General features: G+C 39.9%; 1 long non-coding RNA gene across 1 annotated transcript in view; it reads right to left on the bottom strand.

Annotated features, from left to right (window-relative positions):
- Positions 1-27,408, bottom strand: part of LOC128472030 (uncharacterized) — a 68,186-nt gene that overhangs the window by 5,284 nt on the left and 35,494 nt on the right. The window contains exon 2 of the long non-coding RNA XR_008346142.1: positions 1,114-1,189. This is a non-coding gene — a long non-coding RNA (uncharacterized LOC128472030). The remainder of the gene's footprint in view (positions 1-1,113; positions 1,190-27,408) is intronic.

The raw sequence follows: 27,408 nt of genomic DNA, 5'->3' as shown, positions 1-27,408 counted from the left end.
TTGTTGCTTGGGACAAGAGCTCAAATAATTATCCATTATGGATGCAAATCGAGGAGTCCTACGGAGATAATATTGATTTATACTCCTTGTTTTGGGTTGATTCCTTTCGAATAAAAGACTTATATAAAAGGAATCCTATTATACGCGATACAATTAAATCGACCGATAGGTTTAAACGTAAAGCTAAACTAATGAACTCACTAATGATATCAACCCCGATTGATTTGATAAGATACTATATAAGAGACATAGATCTAAGAAAATGGAGAAGTGCCGGAATAACCTGTCTGGAAAATATTGTGATCCAGAATGAGTTAATACCCTTTCCTGAAATCGTAGAACAGTTTTCACTTCCGCTATCGGAGTTATACACATATTTAAGAGTTAAAAATTTTGTTAAACAAACGAGAATTGTAAAATATCCTGCTATTGATAAATGGTTATCTTCACATAAAAGTCAGAAGCAAATAGCGAGTATAAACAATTTAATACAGACAATGAACATGGATAAAAAAGATCCTCCGATTGAGCGTTGGGAACGAGATTTAAACAAAGAATTTGAGGTAGAGCAATGGCGTCAACCATTACAAATAATAAAAAAAACTGTCCATTCAACCAATTTAATGGAGACATACATTAAAATCCTCTATAGGTGGTATTTAGTTCCAGAAAGATTAAATAAAATTAATCATGTAAACTCAGACAGATGCTGGCGATGTCTTATATCTCAGGGGACTTTTGTACATATGTGGTGGGAATGCTCCTTGCTGTATAATTTTAAGGAAAATACTGAGACATTGTTAAATACATTGTTCCATTCCCAGAGGACATTGGATCCCTGGATGTTCCTTTTTCATTTAGATTTACAAGAACTACAAATCTCTAAGAGATATCTAGCTACCCACGTTTTATTAGCTGTAAAAATATGCCTAGCTAGAGATTGGAAAAAGCAAGGACTAAGTAATTGGAAGAATGTGATTAATCAAGTACAATTCCAATATAGAATGGAAAAAGGTCACTATCATAAACAAAAGAACCTTAGTAAGTTTCTGGAAATATGGGAGCCATGGCGACTATATCTAAGAGGGAACCCGGGGATAGTGGAAGATTAACATATATTTTTTTTTTTTTTTTTTTTTTTTTTTTTTTTTTTTTTTTTTTTTTTTTTCTTGTGTCTTATTTGGTATATCTTGTAAAACCCCTGTACGTTATATCAGCATTGTTTTGTAAGAACCTAATTAGGGATATTTATACCCTTTATGCAGTATTTTAATTTCTCAACTGGCTCAAGTGTACCCCTTGTAGTTGCCCTTCTTGCCCCCATTGAATTTGTGGCCCTTTACCACGCAAACCTGATCATGAACAAATGGGAACCGCGTGGTTCATCTCAACACGCATTGCTGTTCTCCAAGCAATCTGATTGATACTTACTGTCCAGAAACCCATCCAGAACATCTGGGTTCCTGGGCACAAAGGCAGAGTTCTCCTAACAAAGGAAACACAACCTTCTAGACGCTTATCGCTGTCTCAAAGAGTAAACAGCATTAGGGAGTCAGATCCTGAGCCTAAGTCCCAATAAAGAAAGGTTATTTTCATAGTAATTGAGTAAATGTCTCCGTATTCAGGCTTTTATCAGATTCATTTGAAAGCGCCTAACGTAATGATCCACTGTGCTTATCTGAGGTTTCTGCTTTATGAAAAATTGATTGAAGTCTTTAAGATTAACCGCTTGCGCACCAGGGGGGCCGTGTCTCATGGCTCAATACAATGCTTTGCTCAGCATCGCAGCACTCACAGAGTTAAGAGAGAGTAAGAACGGGACGCTTAACATATCGGGAGTGGGGCAGTTTTAGGAGGACGGTGCATCAGAACTTAATACAGTGAAGTACCTGCATATTTGACATGGCAAACTGAAGGCCGATGCTATTATCTGACTTGGAAACGGGCCTGGAGTTAAATGGAAACAGAAGAGGAATATTTTCCACTGTTTTTACATACGGCTGATTTCTTGCACCTTGTCTGGTGAAAATGTCTCTGAGGTTTTTTTTTTAGGAGCATCATCTGCAATCCGCCAGACACGACACGTATATTTAGAGATTTGCCTCGGCAGTCATTTCTACTATCCGTCGATCAGATGTGTTTCGTTGCACGTCATATTGCTGTCTACGAAGGGGAGGGTATGTCCTTAAATTAAAGTTTGGTTTGAAGTGTACATTAGCTTCCATTAAAATTAGGCCTTATTGTGAACATAATATAAATTACTACATAACATATTTGCGTTGTCTAATATTTAAAATCAATGTCCTCCTGTCAATAGAGAGGTTAAAGACACAAACAGGGATTTTGCCCCCAAAGCTGTACTTTACTATTTTCACAGGGATTACATGTTAGATCATGATAACTATGTGTGTGTAATGGGAGCATTTGAATGCTGCAAGACCATAGAGGAAGAAACCCATTAATGTTTCGTCCCTGGCGAGATAAAGTTCTGAGACGGATGGTAAACATTCCGGTTATCCCACAAAAACATTCTCAGATCTTCAGCAAATTGCTTTTTATTCATCAAATGGTTTGATATTTTAATTGCTGTGAAGAAAAGGCAGAATAATCAATGAGTAGGTTAAATTTGCTGTAATTCGGTCTGGGGTCACAATGTTAATTTTAGTGCCCTCGGGAGATTCCCAGGGAGATTGTACAGCTACATGCGCCTCTCGCTAGTCCATACGGTAACACCTTCACCGGCTTAGCCCAATTCTTATTTGTTCGTTTTGTCTGAGCTAAAGACTGTGAGCTCCTTCCAGAATAAACAAATAAAGGGTTTTATTGTAACTGTTAATGATATTGTCAAACATTAGAATAAAGCATTGCTGAGATCTTTTTCATGGGTTAAAAAAAGGAGAAATGTGTTTACAAGCTGTGTGGCATACTGACTTTAACAGCTCTAGGTTTATTAACCCTTTAAATGGTAGTATAGTTTAATGTCGTTTGTGACGTGTAACCAGTAAACTATTTTCTGTACGACTCCGGCCGACACTCTTCATAGGCCATACAAGCAGAAAGTCGTGAGTTTGCACGGATTGCTGGCATGAAGAACAGGGTCAGGGTTATACACCTGCAGAAGGTGCTTGGCAGTCCCCCAGCGCTCCGTCACACGGAAGACCATATGTTCTTGTTTAATAAAAAAATAAAAAAACGGCGATGTCTCCACCTGCTCTCACATGAAATCAGCCATTCCTACAATGTGCGCATTCTGTTTTGATATTTCCTCTCCCTTTTTTTCTGTTGCAGTCTGGTTTGATCCTTGACCAGGGCCAGCCTCAGAAGACTGTGTCCCGCCAGGCAAAGTAAGCTGTAATATTTTGCAGGTGCTACAGGTGAACAGGAGGCAGAAAAAATTATTAGCTGTTAACTTGCCCCGGAACTTATATATACTTTTAGCCATGGCCCGTGATAAAAAGTATATTCAGCACACAGGATGGCCTTAATATAAGGTTGTTTATGATGTAATGGTGCAAAATGCATGTTTTCTTGTATGCAATTCCTTGTACAGCCACACGGGGCATGGAGAGTCACTTACACCATCTGCGCACACTCCTGTGCAGTTTCATTTGGTGAACATCAGAGCTAGCATCTACTTTCAGTTTGCTGAGATAGCCGGTAACTACCTAATGATTTTGATGATATATTGCTTCAGTCTTGAGGCTGATGTCTTCTCTGGCTGTATTTCATTTCCAGATATTGTTCATTAAGATAATCCCGGGGAAACACGCAGCATCTCCCCACTTAATGAGGATCACAGGGCAGCCATAAACCAATTAATATGTGCTCCTTAATGCCCTTCCTAGGCAAACTATAGCCATTACAACGGTTGCTGTCTCCATCTCGGATGGAGGACCAGACCCAATATTCTTGTTCAGTGTGTGGTCTGTTTTTACATGAACCTTTGCGCTTGTCAACAATGGCATCCAACTGTGAGCAGAAATTCTGCACAGGACCCGCTCAAATTCAATGTTCGACCAGAGAAATGGACTTTTTTGGACGTAGTTAAGTCAAAGCTGAAGAGTGATTTCCTTCCTCCAATGGTCTGTAATCAGAATTCATTGGAAATATTTACTGCCAGGGAATAAAAATCGTGTTTAAAAACCTATTTATTTTACACACTGATCTTGTGCAATTTCTTCTGCTCAGTATTAGACATCAAAAGGATTCCCGATAGAGATTAAGAAATCTTCCTGTCGATCATTCCTAACAGACATTCCATCAAACAAATGTCAAGTTCCGCTTTGCAAAACAACGATCAGTCGGTATTATATCCCTGCTCATCCTTACGTAAATGACATATCCTTTTTTTCCTCCATGATATCCCTTGCAGTGTTAGTCATGTCGATGTTGGGGATATAATGTGTATACGGGTAAATAACGAGGAGGGTCCATGCCCTGGTGCTGTCCGACTGCTAAAACCACTAAAACACTACTCTGAGTCTCACGCCATTGCACAGCTCTCTGCTGGCACAAAATAAAATTGGCAAAATGAGGCAAATTTCAAAATCTATTATTTTTCTCTTTTGATGTGAATTTCATCTAGGTCTTAAGGGTTTCCAAAATCCATTCCATCAGCCACACCCTGCACCGTGAAAGAATGTGGTAACACATGAGCCCCTGCTTTAGATATTCATCCTGTGTGTCTGTTGTACATTATATCCAGAGATATACTAAGCCTGAAGTATTTCTGGGCATCGGGAAGCCGCTCATGAAACTTAGCATTCAGGAATCCATTTAAATGGTTCAAACAGATCACCTCCATGTAGAATGCAATCTTCTTACACTGAACAGTACAAAAGAATGCTAACTTTGATGTATCATCTTGTTTCTAGACCAATAAGAAGAAAGACACAGAATTGTGCGCATGTTCTAGTGTGAATCAGACCCGTCCAAACAGCTGCTAAAACGTGTCCCGCAAGTACTTTTTGATGGTCTCCAAAAAGACGTTAAGACAAAGGTGCTCCAACACTCATGGAAGGATACAGACCTCCAAATTTTAACCCTGCGTGACAATGGTACATTAATATAAAGGAACAGCAGGGCCCAAATCCAAGCAGTAGGGAGAACAGTTCAGTTGTTATTTGAGCAATTACTTTAAAATTAAGCCATTTATATAATTTACAAGTTTACTGTGTGCAGGGTTATTGGATGTGAAATGCAGAAGTCGATTTTGTCCAAAACAAAATAAACCAGAGGCATAGTAAGCAGCTATATTGTGATTCTGCCAAAACCAGTCATATTTCACACCACAAACCAATCCCAGAAGATATCCATATCTAAAATGTATCATGTACCAAAGAATTAACTAATATGTGCATCTGTAGCAATAATTAATAAGTGCCTCTTCTACACAAATTGTATGTTCGCTTGTCTATGACTTTCCAAGAAGACTGTATCATTTTGTACATAACCTTCTAGGAAAAAGTGTTTCATAATTTCATGGATATGGCATAGGCACAGTTTTATATACTCTTTAATGTTTGTACAGTCTGCCATAGAAGGACATATTTATTTCAATGAAAGTTTGCCTGGCTCCCCTCCCAATTAATCTTTCTTGTCTCGATCACAGAATTCATGTGAATTTTAGTGGGTTTTTTGTGGTTCCTTTTCCATCCAATTATGCTAAGCGTACGCGTTGGTGAAGGAAGACCATTCCTTTCTCTGCGGGATGCCCAAACACTTGGGCCGTGTGTAATCACTTCAAAGCATCTTGTCTTGTTTCCAGTCCTGAACATTTTACACATGAACATCATCTTCCTAACGCTCAGATTGCCCGCATTGTTTTGTCCGTCTCTCCCTCTGATGTAGGTTGTCTTGCTTGTGGACGGGTATAACATATATCTAGGTTTTGGGGTTAAAGGTTCACCACTGTCATACAGGGCTGCTTGTAACAAATGGCCAATGTATATACAGTATCTGTACATGCCGTCAAAGCCCATGTTTCTGTAGGGTCTTTAAACTAACTTTCCTTGTAGGTGAAGGTGAGTTTACTCTTCATCGGATACTTGGAATCCCAGGCGTGACTGATAGGTGATAGCGCAGTCCAGCCTGAAGTATATTTAATCTTCTAGGTGACAATGTCATGGCCAAAAGTGAATTCCAAAATACAACTTAAGTCTTCACATTTCACCATTGGGCATGGGAAGGAAGCAGACATGATGAAATCGTCTTGTTTGGTGCAATAGTATATATTGTTGCCCATTTTACATAATCAAAGGTGGCTTTTAAACAATGCTTTCCCATCCAGAGAATAGTTACAGTTACGCTGTCGTAATCTACGCGATGCTGTGGCCATGCGTCTCATATCTTTGAGGTATTCTTGACATAACGTTTGGGAATAGATCACCATAGCCAGTTTGTTTCAAAAATAACATTCCTTCAGAATCTCATTACAATCTTGTTCTGCTGGTGTTTGTAGTTAGAAATATGTGTTTTTTTCTTAGCCAGAAATCCAAGCTTGTAATAGTTCTGGAGGACGTGCTGAGATGTGGTGTTTGATTTGGTGTTTCTCCATCTAAGTATTCATTTCTATAAATAACTGGGGAACAGGTTCACGAGACAGCCTGCAAATGCTTATTATAAAGAAAGACCCACCGATTTCACAAGGAAAACACAAGGAGAGACATGTTTACTGTCAATGCTGAGAGTTCCGAGTAATGGAGAACTCTTACATCTCAGAAGGGCAAATTGCTCCAAAAGAAGAACATACATGCACTTAAGTTTAAAGTCAGCGATTTACATGCCTTCTGATGGCAGAACAAAGGCCCACAAGGCATTATCGGCTGTTTTTATATCTTTATATCATCTTTACTAAATAGTTTTCTTCACAGTCAAAGTTGTGTAATCGTGTTATTTTTGTGTATCCACATTATATCTTGTCGATAACCAAACACAATTATTCCAAGCTGGATCCTTTCACAGACTGCATTTGTTTTTAAGTGGCTAAAGAGTTAACTATATAAAAGAAAACATTTATGTAATGCCTGTTATCCCCTCTGCGTATAACACTTTTGTAATTATTAAATTATCTATACAGCTCTCCCAAAAAGAAAGAGGCAAGATGTCTTTTGATCTCACCGGAGCTAACATTGAAATATTTTTCTTAGACCAAAAATAATTTCTGTGAGATATGATTTCATGGAGTTAGAATGTTCTTGCTACGAGCAGCGATAGAATTTTATTTGTTAATCCGAGGCACGGGCTTCAATATGTGTGCCCTTGTGTTATACGCTCTGCCAATACTTCAACTCTGCAAACGTATTTACAAATCCAAAGTGAATGTTCAAATCCAGAGAATAATCGCAATCCCAGCTGCCAAGATATAAGGTGAGCCATCATTTATCCACTTGGCCCCAAAGTCTGTTTTGGTCTCCTCTGTTTAAAAGTTTTAAATAGAATTACTGCGCAGCCTGATAGTCTGATTTTTTTACTCAAATGTTTGTAATTTTTGGCAAAAGCACATGGAAGTGACCAATACACCATATTTTTTTTCCTTTGATAAGTTAAAATAAAAAATAATGCTTTGTAGTTTTATTTTTCTTAAGATCGGAATATGGCGAAACTCATCCGAGCAAACGTTGGCACACAAAGCGCAGTTTGATTCAGCGTTTCACATCACTGTCAAATACGTGGTTTGGAAATAATAGAGGAAGATTGTGTTTCACAAACACAGAACACAACGCTTCGTGACTATGCGGAGATCACTCACAAAGTGTATTCTCCCAACGTTACATACGGGTACGGCTTCCAGAACCGGGCAGACCGAGATATTGGAGGTCTGGAGATGCAGCCCATGGAGGGAATTGAGAGATTCCACAAAAAAAATTAAGGGAAGATTATTATTTACGAAAAGCTGCTTTGGAGTTCTAGAAGTCAAACACAACAAACACTTTCAAGAATAAACTGCGTCTTTTAGCAAAGTTGAGTATATCGAGTAATTAAAATAAATGTAACGTGAGAGATTCGAGGTAACCGGACGTTTTCGAGCAAGACAATATAAAACAGAAAATTAAAAAACGTTTGCACTTGGGTCCTGATCATTATCGCTAATCTGACGTCTATTTTGTTGATATTTTTTATTAGCCATTTGGGGAAACAAATCATGTTAATGCATCTTGGGAACAGTAACCAGAAATGAGAGGTATTCTTCACACATGTACTGTAAGTAATTATGTACACGCCGAGGATATAAAAGCTTCGCATAAACCGGTAAAAACTAGCGATCCGAGAAGCGTATTGATGAATGTGACCCGGTTATTATGTAAGTGACTGGAGAAAGCCTGGGGGAAGTGAGGTTAACAGCTGGACTCCAGTGAACACTGGAAATTATCCTCCAGGATTATCTGTCACAGGCCTGGCTGCTGTCAAGAACTTCCTCTCTTATCTAGAAAAGACCAATCTGGATCAGGCAGAGAAGTGTGAATTATCCAAACATTGCCAATACTTACCCTGCCTCTGCTAAAGCTCCAAGGGTCTCATTTTCCCCTGACCTGTGTACTGTAACCTTGTCTGCGCAGGCATTTCTAGCATGTAAATCAGACGGCTGGTCTCGCTTCCCATGACTTTTGGTTACATCCCGCAGCATTCATTAAAAATGCCAGTGTTTTCTATGCTCGGAGTATTCAATATAAATACAAGGTAACCGCGTGTTCTACGTATGAACGCATTCACAAATACTTAACCCAGTGTAAGCGAAATGAGCTGGCCCTCTGTTCCTTTACAAAGATGGCGATCGCTTTCACGAAACATAATGGAATTTCGATTTTAAGGTCAATAGGACATTGGAAATAGGAGTGTGATACAGAGAGACACGTTAAATCACCATGAATGATGAGTTATGAATATGGAATTATTGTTCACAAGCCCTCTAAAGCCACGTACCTGGCACCCTGGCACGGAACATCATATAAGATATGGCAAAGAGTTTTTCCTTCTGGGCAGAGGACACTTTAGGTCCAAGTGGCTGGGATCCTGGTGCGTCTCTGGCCAGCTGGATATTGGGTTACAGCTGGGATTTAGAAGTATCTGCCGATCAGCCAGATGAGGTATAAATCCATTGAGAGCTTCTGTGTTACGTCAGACTGGAAATGTCACATCCTGATATAAATCATTTCTATGGTTAATGGGTATGGGTTTATACAGAGATCACATTTAGTTACTACATTTCCTGTATTCACTTAATAGTGAGTTCAGCCCGACCCTTGTTAAACGGTATTACTGAATATTAACTTTAACCTTCCGCATCTCACTGATAATGGGGTTAATAATAAGGGGATTCTGGGAGGTATGGCTGGGAGTCCATGTCTCCCATAGGGAGTTCTATATAACCCCACAAAGTACTGTAATTACACCCCACCATGCGCAGTGGCTATTAGGTGGCGGTTGGGAGCCCCTGTTTGTCCTCTGCTTTTTTAATTTATTTTATATTAATTGAATGTAGCAATCAGGTGTAATTGTGTGCATTTTACATAAGGATATGGAAGCATCAGTAAGCTCTCCTCACAGGGCAGGGATGTGAAGGCATAAGTCTGGTCAGTCAAGTTAACCTCTGACTGGCCATTCAGTGAACAAACTAATGAAAGACACAAAGGTGCTGGGAACAATTACACACAAAAGTGGAATGCATGTATTGTTTGTCTGTTTATTGGAATTGTATGATATGGACACAAAATACCAGTCATCGTTCAGCACCTGATTCGGGGATGGAAATCGCTGCTTCCTTCAAGGTTTTGGAGTGAAGTGGATAGGTCTGCTCTGGTATCTGAGATTTTAAAGGATTATTTGCAAAGTCTTGGGGTCTGTACCCCCTGAACTAGTACCACATTAGATAAGTTATATGCCAATCAATGCTTTGTTGATGAAGTTTCGAGGAAGGCGATGGCTGATCCACATTTGATAATAAAGAGACGAATTGATCCCAGAAGCAGATACAGACTAGACAGAGCTACATTCTAAACCAGGTCCCACTTCTGAGGAACTGCCACCAGGTGAGAGGGCATCTGCTCTTTATCTGCAGCCCGGCTATTAAACATTGAGAAGTAAATAAACCTGACTTTTTTTTTCTCTTTGGTTACTTTTATACATTTCCTGGTCTGCTTTTGTTGCATGTGATGGATCATGAATCCTGTACAGGATGTGACACTGTATGAGCGATGGCAGGTACCATACACCAGAGGGGTTACTCTAAACAGAGCACAGTGTTTTCTTTTGCTATAATAATTTAGTGCCATGCCGTGTGACTGGGGGGTATTAAATGCCACCCATACTGGCAGACATTCCTTCAATCTGTGCATCCGAAGTATTCGGTTTATAAATAAATAACAGGATCCAATGCACAGCTAATGATCAGTATATACAGAGTTAATGTTAAAAATCTGCCCACCGTGCCATCTGCACCACACGTACAAGCTGGCAAATTTAACTCAGATATTGGTGTTTGTGATCCAAAATTTCTAGGTAAGTGTGTTATGATATGGAAATTACATTTTCTCAGCCCCGATGCTTAGAATTCTTGTGAATCGGGTGGTTAGCTGTTTAATACGCCCCATATTTTGCTCTTAAGAAGCCAAACCCCCATCTGCTCCTCTGTGATATAGTTACACCTTGGAACACATTTAGAACAAGGGAGGAAATTGTCAAAATGGAAAATAAGGCAAATAAACCGACTGATTCTTGTCAAGATTCCCATCTATAAATAGCTCGCAAATGGAAATGAAGGTTTTCCTTGGCATCTGGGACGTTAATGCTGCGATGGATGCCAGTTTGAGCTGATATCAGCTGGGGTAGAGGATTGAAATATGGCTGCCATTGTTATTTTCCCGGTGCTGGGACACTTGGGTTATACTGAGATGTAATACTGAGTGTGGAATGCAAAGCACTTACGCTTTCGATCGCTTCAAACAACACAAATTAAAAAGAGATGCCATGTTATAATAATGTCACTGAATTATGCAGAATAATAAATATGCAGAGCCACCTCGTTCTGCAATCAAATTTCATTTTTAAAAAAAATCTGCTATTTTAATTGAGAAAAAATGTAAAACATTCTCCCCAAAGAGCACACTTTCATGTTTAATTTGTGGAAAAAAAGTGCTTTACTGTGTTTTTCCACTAAAATTGGATCAGCGCTCACTTTATGACTTTGCTTCAACAAAGGCTTTCCAGGAATACACAATATATCATCAATGCGCCGATTAGAAACCGACTGATAACAGCACTCCCAGATAATATTTCCCTTTAAAAAATTAAAAGAGAAAGCAGGCTAATATAAGCTCTTCACTTAACATCAACTGCCACGATACAAACTTGATTTGCATTTTCTTTACTGTGTACAACGTTATTCTCATAGTACTAGAGCACTCACTGGCTCCGATAGGGTTAATTTCCTTACCAATCCGACCATAACAAACCACTAACACCACTGAGTTTGTGTAATTGAGGTGGGCTGTGCTGGTTTAGGAAAGGGTAATTGGTCTAATTCAGAGATTCCCAGACGAAGGGTCAAGACTTTTGTGGGAAAAAGCTTGAGATTTCCGTAGTCGAGTCATTTCTGTCAGGGTGATAAAAATAGGCAACTTTTATGCAGGAGTACGGAACTCTTCAGGAACTTTTTTGTATGTTTGTTTTTAGTTTCCTATGATGAGTTTGGAAACATTTTGGACATAAAGTACATTTATTTACATCAATTTAGAGCGTTCCCTGAAGGTTATCGCTTGCATTTCATTAAGGGAAAAAGATTTGTAACATATATTTGTGTACGTTGTCAGCTAAATGTATGGTATGCAGCATATTTACGTAACGTGAGATTAGGAAAAAAGTAACATTAAGTAACATTTAAAGCAAATACTGGATACTCCCCAGTGATATTCTTTGTTAAAAGGCTCCTAAATAGATGAAGAACGCTAAAGATGTATAATGACAAACTGATAAACAAAGTTTCCAAAGTGGCAAAGTGAAACAGTAATGGGACTCTGCCTTTAATATGAGGGATATCTCCATGGTGGGAGCCGGAGGCTATAAAGGCGATAGATACGGCTTAATGTCTTAACATCATGACAGCTCCTACTCACACTTATCGTGAGCCTCGAAAAGGGAGATTTCACAAAAAACACAGAAAATGGGGGGGTCTGTTATCAGCTTAAGGACCGTGACAGATAAGATGAGGTGTGCGAGTAGCGCTTATCTTGTAAAATGACAGAAAGAATCAGTCACTTTGGCTACTGAGAAATGAAATACTAAACCCGCAGAAACTTATCCCATATTTATTGTCTCCGTGTTGTTCATCTCGGTACATTACTCAAGGTTTATCAGATCCTTAGATCCCTTCTACTGTATGAAGAGCAAGCAATTAGGGCGGTAACACAATGGGGAGGAATAAAAGGAAGTTACTGTGGCTGCTCCCATGGTATACATATAGGGTGGATGCCTAATACATATATATATATAATTTGTTTGCTGCATTAGTGTATAACTGTAAAATGTAACGTTTGGAACTGTGAACTATCTAATGGAATAACACCTATACGATTCTGGTTATTAACCCCTCAAAGACCAACTGACATCACAGAGAAGAATGTGAAAATCAAACCAAAGCATTCACCTGGACATTTCTATGAAAATCCTTAAGAATAAGTGTTGTTACAAAAGATGTGGCTGCTGTCTGCATGATAGAAGACACTACTCTATCTATTACATCATCTGCAAATGCGCAAACACAAAAGCGGCGTGTTTTTTACCCAGTGCTTTTGATATTACGAGAAAATGTGAATTATTCTCATGGGGAAGTAATGTTCTATTTTAAGCAGACGTTTCTAAGAGCGAGCTAAAAATAAAACCCGTTTCAAAACCAACATAGCCTTCCATCCACAGTTCTCTGGTCCATGAACACAAACGACTAAAAAAAGCCCTGGAAAAGTTAAAAATGTATTGGGGGGGAAAGGTTCTCTGGAAAATTATTCAGGGAAAGTTTGTCTCTGACTTTGCGATATGATACCCGTGAGCATGTGGGAACAGGTCCTCCGGTCCTAGGGAGTTCTGGCTACGTCGGAAAAGGAAGATCTATGTCGGAAAGGACCTTAAGGCTGGGCTGAGGTGTCTTAGGGTACCTGGGAACATGTCTGATCACCTAAAGGGTAGAAAAGATTCAGAATGAAGGATTATGCTGGTAAAAGGTCTTCAAGGTGTCCATCAGGGAATCAGATCACAAAGTCCACTAGTGAGAAGATATTCCTAAATGACAAAAATGACGCTGTTTGCTATGTTTTTGCACATGACCAAAAGAATGGTAAAAATAAAGATTTTCTCTACGTTTCCATGAAAAATAAGGACGTGAGGAAAGTGAGAACGGTTACAAAACCCTTAGAGACAGTTATTTGTTGGCTGCAGTTTGTTGGCGGTTGAAATCCGTCCGTTGCGTTGCGGTTGGTGCTGTGATACTGCGACATGCTTCTGGCGGTACTTTACATGCTTCAATTAGCAAGAAACACAGAAAGCAGCGGTTACTTCTGGGATATGTATAGTTCTCCGCGGGAGAGGAGTATATCTGGAGATGTCTACACCTGCCATATATTGGCGACACGTCACAGTGGCTTTATACACTTTATGGCTTTCCTTGGCCTGCAGATTATCTCGTGGTTCTGGCGTGATTACACAGAATAATCTGCACTGAATTAGCTCATTTAAATTCTTCACTTGGAAACACTTTCCAAAGAGGCAAGTTTTATCTATGGATTTTGTGCTGGAAGCCGACAAGATTTGTAAATATAGCAAAGGATGGCAAGTGGCGTGAGATAAGGGGCATCCCCAGGGAACCTGACACTCTAGTGAAAAACATTACCCTCTAATCAGGTCGCATTAAATGATCCTACAATCAAGAGGCTCAGTACAGCTTTGTAAACAGACCTGCAAACCTTTCCTAATTAATGATGAAACAAACATTATTATAAAAATAATTACATTTAAATAATTTGAAGATCAAGTAAAGAAAAATAAAATAAAAGTCAATTGGAAACACGGAATAGATATTTTTTCAGCTGTAACAAAGTATCTTCCCGATGTTAACATTCTTGTAAATGTATTATAATTCTAGAGGAAAAACACCGTATTGTCAATGGCCGACCAGTATAATCCCATATAAATTATTATTTTTTTATCTAAAAACCTAGAAGACCACATGTCTGGAGCTACAAACTATTTGTATTTTTAAATAAAAATATACAAGTGCCTTAAGTGAAAAACATTGTAAACATGGATAATGGAATTAGCTTGCGGTTACGGGAATGGACAGTTACATTCCACCGAATTTGTTTTTAAATGTTTTTGCAGGGACTCCAAAGACAGTAATTATTCCAGAACCCCATCAGTCAGTTTTAAGATTGTTAGGAAGAATTGCAAACATGACACAAAAGTAATGGAAAAGCAGAAAATATCAATCTGAGATTTGTTAACACTGAATAGCCATGAGATAGGGATTTAATTGTACTCAAGATCTGCGATGAGTTCGCATAACATGGGTCATGCCAAGACCCTGATGGTTGCCTTTAAACAAGTAATATAAATACAGTAATAATCATATAATAATAATGTTAATGTTATATGTGTCTTTTTCTGTTTTTATTCAAATAAATCCAATTACAAAAAACAGTCTAAACAAACTGTATGGGAGGTAAGAAGCTGATAGTGTGCCCTCTTAACCCATTATATGCTAAAGTGATGCACAATGCATCTTAGAGTACCAGTAGGGTTTGGCAGGGTCAAGCTTCAGGATAGCAGCCGAACTACTAGTTTCAGAAAGTGAAACATGGGCACATTTATAAAAGGATGGTGGTATCGTAGGTACCAATGGCCCATTGTTGGAATCAAAACCCCTTGTGAGTCCAATGTAAATGAACGCCCAGCTTTGCCTAGTGCTCCTGGGGCAGTTTTGGCTGTGCCATTCAGCACTGACTTCACATCCGCTTCCAAAAGCAGAACCCCGAAGTCAAAGAACCCAGAAATCAGAGCACCCAAAACATACCTCTGTTATCAGCCTACACAGTCAAATGTTTATTAAGGGTTTAATGCGCCCTTAGTTTTACTGTCCTCGGTAACCACGGCGCATGATCGCGGATGCACAGGTATATGGATGTGAGCTCAGGGTCTTTCACGTTAGAATAAAAATGTTGTATAATCATCATTCAATGTGAAGGGCAAAGTAGAGCTGGGTTTTCCACAGATGAAGTCCACCACGTTGCTTGGACTCTGTACCTTCTATAAAGTCCTAGCATATTTCTGTTCTGTGCAAATGGAGGCCCAAAACTCACGCAAAGCTGGCTTTCACTAATCCAAATTCACATGGCCTTAAACACAACTTCTTTAGTAAATATGCCTATTTACGAAGATTGTCTGATAATTATGAGGTCGTTAATAACTGGTCATAGCATGGAGTACATTCAGATGTCTTCAAGGAGTACAAACAATCAAGTTCTGCAAGATGGGAATAATTCCTTACCCTTCATTAAAGAGGCTCTCAAGCATTATTTTGTAACATGCATTGTCCAGGACGCCAAAGCATATTTACATGCAAACCATTTTAAATGAATCTTCTAAAATGAGATTTGGTTTCTTAATGGTTCCTCCCAGGACCGGTTCTTGGGTGATATCGCAGCAAGTTAACCACGGTGCGCAGACGATGTCAATTTTCACTTAACTTTGTAGACTCCTCCAAATTTTACACCTTTAAAAAAAAAAAAAAAATCGCCATCTTCCTTTGATGCAGCACCAAATGGGTTAAGAGTAACGGATTACCATCCAAAGTTCAAAGTAATTACTTGCGGTTGTGGAAGGTGGTCCGTCAACATTCCTGGATCATTGCAATATCCCAGTATCCTACGGATAGGACAGCTAATAATATAATAATCCATGTTTATGAAAAAGAAGAAACCTTTTGTGTGTACAAACACTAAATAAAGACTTTCTTAAGTAACAATACACTTGGCTTGCATAAAAAGCAGAACATGTTTGAATATTTCTGCCATATTTTAATAAAGACCAGAAGAGCTGAAAGCATTGAAGCCGTAAAACCTATGTACGTTTTATTCTGCTTCTGACCACAGATGTCTGTGAGGCGGTCCCAGTTTGTCTTTTTTGTTAGTAATCGTCCTCAGTTACAGAGATATCCACAGCAACATCCGTTCTTTGTTAGTCGCAAAACCACAGCGCAATTGTGTGGGACAAAATGGTTTATTATTATATAGAAGTAAATGAAAAAAAAATCAGCCTAGTTTTTAAAAACATAATAAAATATTTGTGTATAATTGCCACTCAAGGGCCTATATATGACGGCTGGATGCACAGGCAGTAATGCGCACTAAAGTGCCGATAATCCTAGTTTCCAGTTTGTGACACATATACTGGATAAATGATCAATTATTCATCTATTATCAACTTGCTTGTGGCCAGAGGACAAAGTCGGTATTCTTGGAAATGTCTAACATGGATACATGGATAACGCAGATAAGGCACTCCATTAGTAATTAAACTGAAACGTTCACTACAGATTTTTGCAGCTGTGTGGCACGCGCTCTGAATGACCTCTTGGAAAACGAATAATGTTTAGCTTTTAATCTGCCTAATTACAAAAAGTCAAATGCATATTACTCTGCTCACAAAGCAGTAACTAAAACAGGGGGGATGAGGCACAGGAGGGTTAGTGGGTGTCCTGACTCGGACATAAAGATGGCGCACGGGATTTATATCGGGAGGGAGGAGAAACGAGTCACGTTAGCGGGATTTTGGGTGCGGTTTATTATCGGATTTGGTATTCCCAAAATGAAGTGACGCATCCGCACAGAAGGCATTTCACCATTCCAGCAAAAAACATCTTGCGTGTTTTCCAGATTTGGGGATTTGTTTTTTATCATTTAATGTCACCAATGAGGCTGTAGAAGGAAGTGGTCATCAACCTCTCCCAGGGACGCAGGAAAATGTAGTGCAGAGGTAGAGGTTTTAAGGGTTCCTGACATCAATTTCATGTTGTACAGAATGTACAGAACTATTCAGGTCCAATAGACGACTCCAGCTGTGGTCCAGAATAAGTCTGACAGGCAAACCCACAGTTGGGCTCCTGGCTTCTTCCAGAAACACAAAGCTTGTTTACAAAAACCAAATAACTCCTTATTGACAAAGAGGATAATTCTGGGTGGATGCGCCGCACCCCAATCCTCTTTACCCGACGGCCCTTCTCTAATACCGAGCATCTTGTGCCGTAAACACACTCCCTGAATGTTAATCTTTCTAGTAAAATGTTTACTTAGTCCCAAGACGTTCCCGCAAACCTTTCAAAAATTAGTGATGTGATGTATTTATTTTCATTCTCTCATCTGCTTGTTTTGCGATAGGATTTCAGAAATGTAAGTTATTTATCCCCCAGTAAATATTATGGTGAAAAAAACGCAGGAAAGAGGCTTTGCATAGAAGTAGAGGGTTCTTTTCTGGTGTTGACATTAGAAAATATCTCAGTGATGACTATATAGTATAATGAGCTTGGAAAATGAATTATTTCACAACCAAGTCTCCATCTGCCCAGGAAAGGGTAAATAAACAAAGGTCAGATCACGGCTTGCGTGCAGGTGTACTTTCCTGAAGGGTTACTTCAGGTAAAGGATCGTTTTGATCCGTACAACACATTAATACTTGGTAAGTAGAAGGTATTCCCGTTTAGTACACAGCGATGTGTATAGCCACAATGTAACCAGTACAGCAACGTTTACACATTTATGCCCGTGTCCCAAAGATGAAAACAAAAACTCAACAGGGTTCAGCATTTGGTCTTCAGTTTGTTAGTTATGGTGAAAGCAGATACTTTGGTGATGATAAAGTTACTCCAGGAAGAGATGACCAGCTCTGTTCTGGACACAAGAAGTAACGTTTCCCAACACGTCAAATGGACTAAGAGGGGCAGTTTTGTTTTAGGAGATGTATAAGTGGGGCTTTATACAGACTTTGTGGCTGTTTAGCCAACTGAAGAATAACTCATTTTATTTACACTGTTTTATTTATAATCCCGTATCCTCGCATTGCTATGTACATTATCCTGACTTACAGGGTCTTAAAAAATGATGACTAGCGGCAGGAGCGTAGACGAGTCTAAATAGTAAAAAACCTCTTCAGTTTCTCCATGGTCCAGTAACCTCTGCTCACAGACGCCAGTCTAATACAATTAACTGATTTTTGAAAACACCTTTCTGTAACTAAATCGGGAAGGCGAGGTGTTGGCGCGTTTACCAGCGGAAACTGAGAACTTTGTTTTTGCCTTTGTAGAAGCAGGACACGGTATTTTCATTGGCTGACCTGGCACATTAAAGAGTAAAAAGGGCTTTATATGGTTTATATATAGAAATTCATTCTATAACATAAAATCGATATCAATAAGCAATTACTATTAACCAGCGCAATGTCGATCAGCTTCAAGCTGTTTGAGAGCTGGAGATGTTCCTGAATTTCATGATCACAACAAGTTTTACGGATGTGCCTGGCTTACAGGGGAATCTTGGCTCGCTCTCAGACATAAGCTTTTTCTTCTGAAACGCAGTTCTCCGTACCTCCGAGCGACACTTTATTTAGTCTATGAATAAGAAGGAAAATCCTGGATTCTGCAAGGACTTTCTTGTCATTCAAATGAAGATGGGCTTGGGTTCCTTGCAAAGGCTCCCCCTTGTATCCGCTGAGCTGGTCTGGTTTAAAGCAATAGTTATGGAAAAAATCCTCCTCCTTCGGTCAGGGCTGATATACCGGACCAAGCACACTATTACGTGCAAGTGTGCTCCCGTAATGTAAGCTTTGCACATAGAAATTGCAGGTAAAACATTCCTTTTGGGAATTTGTGCAATGCATTCAAATTGCAAACACCGGTCCTTTCCTGTTATCCGCAGCCAATACGTTTGTTTAAAAATATAAATCCGTTTTTTTAATATGTTCGTTCTGAATATTACGAGAATGAACATCTTCTCTCTACCTCGTACCGAAGAAGAAGCAGATGAGTTCTTACAAGGTGTACCGACAGCTGGGCTGCTGTGGTCAAAATGGTCATGAAATGAATGTCTACTTTGGTTCAAGTATTTTCTGAGATTGTAGAAAGAAGGTCAACATCCGCACCGGAAATTGGTTCACGGAAAGCCGTCTACCCTTTGTGACAGCCGTTCGTTTCTTCTATTGCTGGGCCAAGGAATTGACGTTGATCAAGTGGTATGAATAAAAACACAAACGTTGACTGGAACAACTACATGCGAGACATCTGCACTAACTACCTCATCAAACTACCGAAACAGAAGATTGGAGGAGAAGGATTAATTGTCGAAATCGACGAGAACTTATTCAATAAGCATAAGAACAATGCCGGCCATGTTTTTCCTTCATTGAGCCACACACTGGCGTCCATACACAGAGCGTCAAGCAAATTTGGGAATCGGCTAAATAGCGCAACAAACACCACAGAGGTTGACTCACATTTGTTCAAATTCCTTTGAAGGCAGCATGTGGGACACAAGGACGTATTTGAGTCTCTATTTGCTTCTCTATTGTAGCATTGATACATAATTTAGAATAATTAATACATTTTTCGAATCGCTCTGGAAAACAGGGAAGCACCCAAATACCTGAGATACCCTTTATTAATGTCTACACTAAGAAAAATATTTGTGTTTATCTCATTCTGAATGCTTCTCAACCACACAGCAAAAGCATCAGGCAATCCATGCAGGTGAGAAATGATCTGTGAATAACGCTAGGCTTGGGGTGCTTAATAGATTTTAAACACTATATTGTTCATACCTGCAGCTGCCCGATAATGTTCTTGTTCCGGCTGCCAGGGAGAGATGCCCTGACTGACAAGCTCACACAAGCCTAATGAACGAGCGCTTCTAACAAAGCCAAGGACTGAATGAAAATGACATGAATTTGGAATCTCAAAGTATTATTAATAAGGGGAAAATAGGCCAGGAATTTTAACATTATCATCTAGCCGTGTAAACGAAGGAAATACAACTGAGATGGCCAAATATCGCTGCGGGCAAAACTTTGGGGAAATATTTGAACAATGTGAGAATGTATTTTGCTTTGTGGAAGACAAAGGAGCGATACATTAATCATTGAGAAAAAAGCTAAACTTTCCCATACGTATTGTTCAGCGTGAACCTCGCTATCGCATTGGGAGGAATACAGGCTGAGGTTTAAAGGCTGTTGGTAAGGAAGCCTGATGGGAGCCCCCCTCCCCACTAATAATTAATTTAAAAGCCAGCACAGTGACTTTATGTCATAAAATTCAACAAACATTGTGTTGGGGAAAAAAAAAAACTTCGTTATTTCTAATAACATTTGTTTTTTCGAAATTGTCATTAATTATAATATCCCATCTCCTGGGGCTCTGTAAACACACTGATCTGTACTCCAGATAAAGACGGTGAATACATACGGCTATACATTTTTTGTGTTATATACAATAAATGTGGGAAAAAGGCTGGCAACGTCGGCTCTCGTTCTGGGAGAGTCGGCCAGTAAAGACAGACGCGTTCCGCTCCTCAAAATTCCCTCCTGGCAATTCTCCCACGCAGTCATGGCAAGATAGACACAAGATGTCTGCGTGCGTTTCCTTTTCGTACGGGTCACTTGTTTGGGAGAAACTAAGAGGGCTCGTTATTTCAGAGCCGTTATCTCCGAGACCCCAAGTCATCCAAAGAGTACAGGGATAGAAGGGGAGATGGACATATCTGCCCTCCAGAAATCTGATTTATCTTCATTCTTATACAGAACACGATGTAAAACACAGAATGGAAGTTGGATTAACGTTAACAACAATATTTAGTACGGCAAGAATAAGAATGGGGCCCATGAGGCACATGCGATAAGTCTATGTATCAGCCAATTCATCGACCCGTCACGCTGCCAGTCTACCCGATGAACTAGGTCTTGGAGACTTTCCTGTCACTTATTAAGCGGGCAAGCCTTACAGAGACCACGTCGTCATTTCTCTTTTGCACCATCATACAAACCAGTGCTGGAAGTGCTTGGATTAACCCCGTCTTTACTGATGACCTTGTTAAGAAGCCTCTGTAACAGAGCAGGCACATGGTCCATTTGTAGGACCAGGCGTGTAAACCAGCGGATGTCTGGCCAGTGTGAACACAGACACATGTGCTGGAAAACCACCATAAATTCTGCACACATAAGCAGTGAGGGTTTAATGAGGCCAGGCAGTCCAGGCTAGCAGCTGCTCTACTGAAAATCCAAATGGCTGGGGATGATGGGAATCACAATCAAGAAGGACGGGAAACCTTAAGAGACAGAGCCCTGAACACAGCTATTTAAATAGCTACCTTTCTATAAATAAATAATATGGATAACTTAAAATAATGCCTTCATGGGAAAGCCAATAGGTAGACTAAATGTTACAGAATATTAGATTCAGGGAAGAGCTTTCCAGCAGATGAGGTACTTACAAACGCACTTAAAATGTATGGGAACGCGTGGAAATTTGATAGCTGATGAGAGATGCACGAAAGACTATTAAGCCGTTGGTATAGTTTGGTGAACGTGGTGCTGATTTGCCGGGTCAGTACGCAGTGTTTCGTGTTTACGTACTCTTTCGTGTCCCCTGAGCTGTGAGTATTTGTATAAGTGCGTCTGAGCTTCTGGGTCTGTTCAGTGTAGACAGCCCGACTGCGCTCTGCAGAGGTCACGGGGAGAGGGGGTAGCGACAACTAATCAGGCTTATGGCTTTTCAGGAAACAGACCATGGCTCAAATAATAAAAATAGTCAGACCACAAAAGCTTGGTTTGCTTATCTAAATATTTGTAAGCTGCATATGAAGCGATAACCACAGTTTACATTATTGTGAGAGTGAAGTGTGGCAGAGTGTTTAAGAGCAACAGAAACTTCCACCGGTCAGTATGAAGACCCCAAGATATCAGTGTCACCCAGCTTGGGGCATTAAGGAATCCTATCATCAACCAACTGCATACGCAACTTTTGCCACCCGGATGGGAACCCAGATGCTGATTACACAGGGTCCCTAATATAACTCTCTGTGATCTAGCTGGGATCACCAGGAGGGAATGATATAGGAGACCACAATGTAATTCCTAATAGCTCAGCTGGGGACCCTGGCAGCTAATTACACGAGGAACTTAGGTCTCCAAGTTACCCGTTTTACCCCCATATCCCCTAACCCCATCTCTACTATACAACAGTCCTTGCTACGATATGAACATTTATATAGAAATGTCTAAACACAATAAAAGCTTAAGGTTATGTTTGGGGTAATATGAATGCCGTGGGATTTTCTAAAACATGTTCTGCACAATCCCGGTGATAATGATCAGTGGCCTGAAGTATTTAAGCAGGTCTGGTATGTGGCAATGAGCAGCGCGTTTGTTTAACACTTGTAAAGTTTGATTTGCATTCGGACAAAAACATTACACATGGCCTCGTAATAGCAGAACAAGTCATTCCTCAGCGAGGTGACAAATTTATCAACGGGGCACAGTCTGGGGACAGACTCTGTGAAACATGAGCAAGTTGTGCTGGAAGACGACACAGACTTCGGTACCCTGCAACCAAGACACCGATGATACATTAAGTAACCAGAACACATCAGGAGGCTGACCTGCATGGATATTTTAAAGATTATATATTAAGGAAATGCGTCATAGAGTGTCAGGTTTGAATTTATAAGGAAAGATAAATTAGCCTCATGCTGCTAATACACACGGACTAACACAACTACACAACATTCCTAATCAACTGAGGCATTCTCACACAGGTCCAGCACGATGACAAAGATAAAGGCATACGTAGACACAATGCAAACTTATACAATGTGTATGAATTAAACGGTATGATACATACTGACACAGCTAACCACGTCCACACGCATAAAACACACACGCTGGCAGCATGCATACAATATATACAAACATACTGCTTGCATGCTGGGGATCATGACACATACACACACACATACTGCTATGCTTGCTAGTAGGTAGAGAACATACCATACATGCACAACTACTACCAAGCATAATCGAGGCGCAAGAATGAAAGCCAAAAACCTCAAAGGAAAAAGGCCAATGGTATGAATGACATAAATTCAGTATCTTCCCTGTACAAATCTACATTCCAATAGAGGATGGGTTGTAAGTACCATTGTCTCTGGACAATCACCATGGTATCTGCCTTATCTGCAATTCCTAGATTATGATGCATTTGAATCAGACGAGTCGCATTATTCGTGTTTCCTCTCCTGGTCTAAAGTAGAACGGTGATCACCGCAGTCAGCAGCAGATCTAAATCCCTCAGGGGCCTTCTCCGGCCAGCTGTTTTTCATGCAGTTGGTTGCAATTAAAATGTTAGCCATGTTGATTCCAGATTAGAAAGGTCCTCTTAACGTGCAGTGATATGTTTAGAGTCTGATCCACCATTGATGAGAGTCATGAAGTCCAATGGACCCAGACACACAGAATTACACAGCTGACAGACAGGACCTCCTTGGCATAACAGCTTGTACAGCAACAGTCGGCCGCAGGGTTTCTGAAGACCCCCAGCAATCAAGGCCTGATGGGGCACTACACTAAATGTGGCCTGCAATGCAATTAAACTGATTACCTGAAGGATTTCATCTATTTCACAGAAGAATTTAAAAAGAATGACATATCATGTTGCTGACCTAAGAGGTTAATTTAATAAGAGCTACTTATGATTAATGAATGATATCGAGATCTACTTTTGGAAAAGTATTTAAAGACAGGCATTTTAAAGTTTGAGAACATTTTTAGAGATACTTTTTTTTTTATTTTTTTCTGATATTTTGGTGATATAAGATACGTACAACACCCCAGTGGTTACCCGGTTTTGGGCAGGGCTGTGTCCACCTGTTGTTTCTGTAGGTCAAATTGTTATGTTATATACTACTTGTTATGTCCTGTCTACGTATTGTACAGCGCTATGAAATATGTTGGTGCTACGTAACACAATAAATACAGAGAATAGCATAAAAAAGAAATGGTCATGAACCTTTGAGATTTAGGGTCACTCGATCTAGTAGCACAACGTGAAGGGAACTACCTGCTGCTTCTGGCACTTTTTGGGTTCATTAAACACTGGAAGGACCTGACCCACATGCCCGTCATTGCACATGGTCCTAACGTCATCTATAATTCGGTCATAAAACAATTGCTAGCATAAAGTATAAAACTTACAGTCGACTACCTTCTGACCTTTAAGTCACATATTTTGTCTGAGCACCCGTTATGACAAAGAACATGGAGTCTGCAAAATGTAATGTCCATCACTGTATGTATACTGTGAGATCCACATAATAAAAGTATTATTACAGTTTACTTAAAATTTCAAGTGTGGAGTCTGGAATGCACACATGGTCTTCTTACAATCTTCACATTGGAGACACAGACATTTTGCTGTCAAATCTTTCATATTTCTGTGAAAAAGACCATCACCGACATTAGCCAATTTTGGTCATAGACATTAAGAGGATTTTGTTTTCCAGAGATGCTCTTGAATTTATCAAATTTCTGTTTTTCATACAGATTTATCGAGCATATGTTCCACAAGCTGTCAAAGCAGGATTGAAATGATATAAGATTCTGCAGCATTTCAACCACTTCGGACTTTCTGCAGTACAGAAAAAGGTTGTGTTTAACATTAATTATCCTGACATCCCCAAATCATACCTAAGCACAGCACATAATACACAAGTGACAATACAGTGGCAGTTGAGGGAAGACTCGAGAACCGTCTTAAGTCCAAAAGCTTTTATATAACCGGTGCAAGAGTTACTTGTGTTAAATCAAGGAAGCTGGGATGTCTCTTGGTAAAATTTCTAAACAATTTATACAGAATGTGTGTCCCAGAGAAGATGTATTATTTCCAGGCCATACATAGAGACGGGTTTGCTGGATCTGTACTATATCTTCCCAATCTTAAGCCATTTAAATATCTGATCAACTCCCCATTAAACTGCAATCATTCACAGACTACACCTGAAGCGTAGCACAGGGGTCAGGAATCAGGAACAAAAGCTAAGGTTATCAGAGATGTGGAAGCATCCTATTAAACCCATTCATTTATATACAGTATGGTTACTTTTCTCCATTTACACCTCTTTCTTTGGCTTCCAGAACCTCCTATACGTGGACGACACCTTAATCTACATTTGCTCTCCTGACCTTTCTTCTAACTCGCCTCACCGACTGTCTTTCTGGAATTGTGTCATGGATGGCGTTGCATTACCTGAAGCTCAACATCTCAGAGACTAAAGTTACAGTTATCTCGCCATGCCTCCACAATCCCTGACATCTCTAGTACTGTTAACAACTCCATCATCCAACCAACTGACCAAGTTCGCTGCCTTGGTGTCACACTTTGGCTCTCTCCTTCGTTCCCCACATCCAATCCCTCACCAAATCCTGTCGCGTTTACCTGACAAACAACTCCCGAATCCACCCATTCCTTACACGAGAAATAATCTAAATATTTTTCCATCTGGATTATTGCAACTTTCACAGCTCCAATCGGTCTGCAACACTACAGCTGGACTAATCTTTCTCTGTCACTGCTCCTCTGTGCCAATCTCTCCACTGACTCCCCATAGCCTTCAGAATCAAATTTAAACTTCTGACCCTTACCTACAGAGCCCTTAACTACACACCCTATATCTCTGCCCCCTAACCACTCTCTTGTCCCTCTCATGAACTGCGCCTCTCTTCTAATGTTGCTCCGCGCTGAACCCCTTCTCTGGAATTGCTTTCCCCGTCCCGTCAGATCTTCTCACTCATACTCAATCTTCAAAAGCTCTCTGAAAATCCACCTTTTTGTGACGCGTGCAACCTTTCTTCCTTCCACTCTCCTGCCATCATCCTAATCAAGCCATCTGAACCATCAACAACTTCAACAGATCTTCTGCACCCTATCAACTCATTCCCATCCAAGCAGTCCTCTACTATTGTTTCACTTTCCCCTCAACCAACTAGATTGTAAGCTCCTGGAAGCAAGGCCCTCTGGTGCTATATAAATAACTGTAATATAATGTCAACTTGTCATCATTTCTATCTAATGATGCTAATTAATTTAGCTTAAATTAGAAATTTAGTTATTCCTCAATTTAAAAAAAAAATCTAAGCCTAGGAAATGCAGAACTGCTTTGAATGACAATGACATGAAATACTTTATTTAATAAGGAATGCTTGTATAAAGTACGCAGTGGATTTGTAGTACATGGAATGGGACCATTTCCAGCTGCTTTATAGGGGTTATCTGAAGCATTGAATTATTTTTTCAAGATCCAAATCATAAGTTTTAACATCTGAACAGTAAACACGACCTTTCACCCCTAGGTCACCAGTAGAAAGCCATCAGCACTTAATATTTACATGTATCTGAGGGAAGAAGATAATTAGTAAAGAATAATACTTAGTTCTCAGGAAAATAAAACCAGATCGCAGAAAATGAAAGCAAACACCATGTGTATGGCAGATGATTACTGGGTGTGCGTTTTATTGCCAGATTCTCCCGCGTAAGCAAATCAATTTCTCTCTTGCTTGGAGTAGAATGAAAGCATTTTAAGGATGCTAATATATGTAGCACAGTCTCGGATATCAGCCCATCACAGACTGTTATACATGTTCCAGCGTAACAGGGAAAGGGGGGTCTGACCGATATCAAAATTCAGACTCCATTATGTTCTTTCTATTTCCATTTTGCTCTAGTTTCTGGAGCCGTATCCTTTATTCAATCGGCCTGCACATAATAGCTGAAAAGCTCTTTACTAAGTCGTCGTATTTCTTTTCATACGCATTCGCTGCTTTCTTCTTTAAATGGGTTATTTCAAAGCCAGCACCCCAAAAATTATGTTTATAGCACAACCTAAATTGTATTCAGACCAGAGTGTTTGTTTGCTGGCAATTCTGAACTTGCTGGATGAAATATTTCGGCTGAAGAGAATCTTTATCAGTCTAGGAGGGGAAGCTAGCTTAGTGGTTTCCTTTGCAAGAGACTTAAGTCAAAAGCATTTTGGAAAAGGACTTTCAGAGAAGAATTGCACCAACCCCACTCCCACAAACATGGGGACTTCCTATCCTGAGCCGGAGCCATTCCGACAGAGTAGGTCTTTATCCATACATAATATTTCCAAATAGTTACTTTTTTGTGCCAATTCTTCCTGCGTGGGGGAGGAAGGTGGTAAAAGTCATCCTTTGTGCTGTGCACCCATCTCCTGCCGGATTCAGATGCACACATGCACCCCTGTCGTTGTATCAGTGATGTGAAATGCTTTGTCTTATAGCTATCACCGAGTAACAATGTATCTGCACACCCCTGTA

This window comes from Spea bombifrons, chromosome 13, assembly GCF_027358695.1.
Source record: "Spea bombifrons isolate aSpeBom1 chromosome 13, aSpeBom1.2.pri, whole genome shotgun sequence".
Taxonomy (NCBI): domain Eukaryota; kingdom Metazoa; phylum Chordata; class Amphibia; order Anura; family Pelobatidae; genus Spea; species Spea bombifrons.
This window is presented reverse-complemented; position numbering and strand designations above follow the sequence as displayed.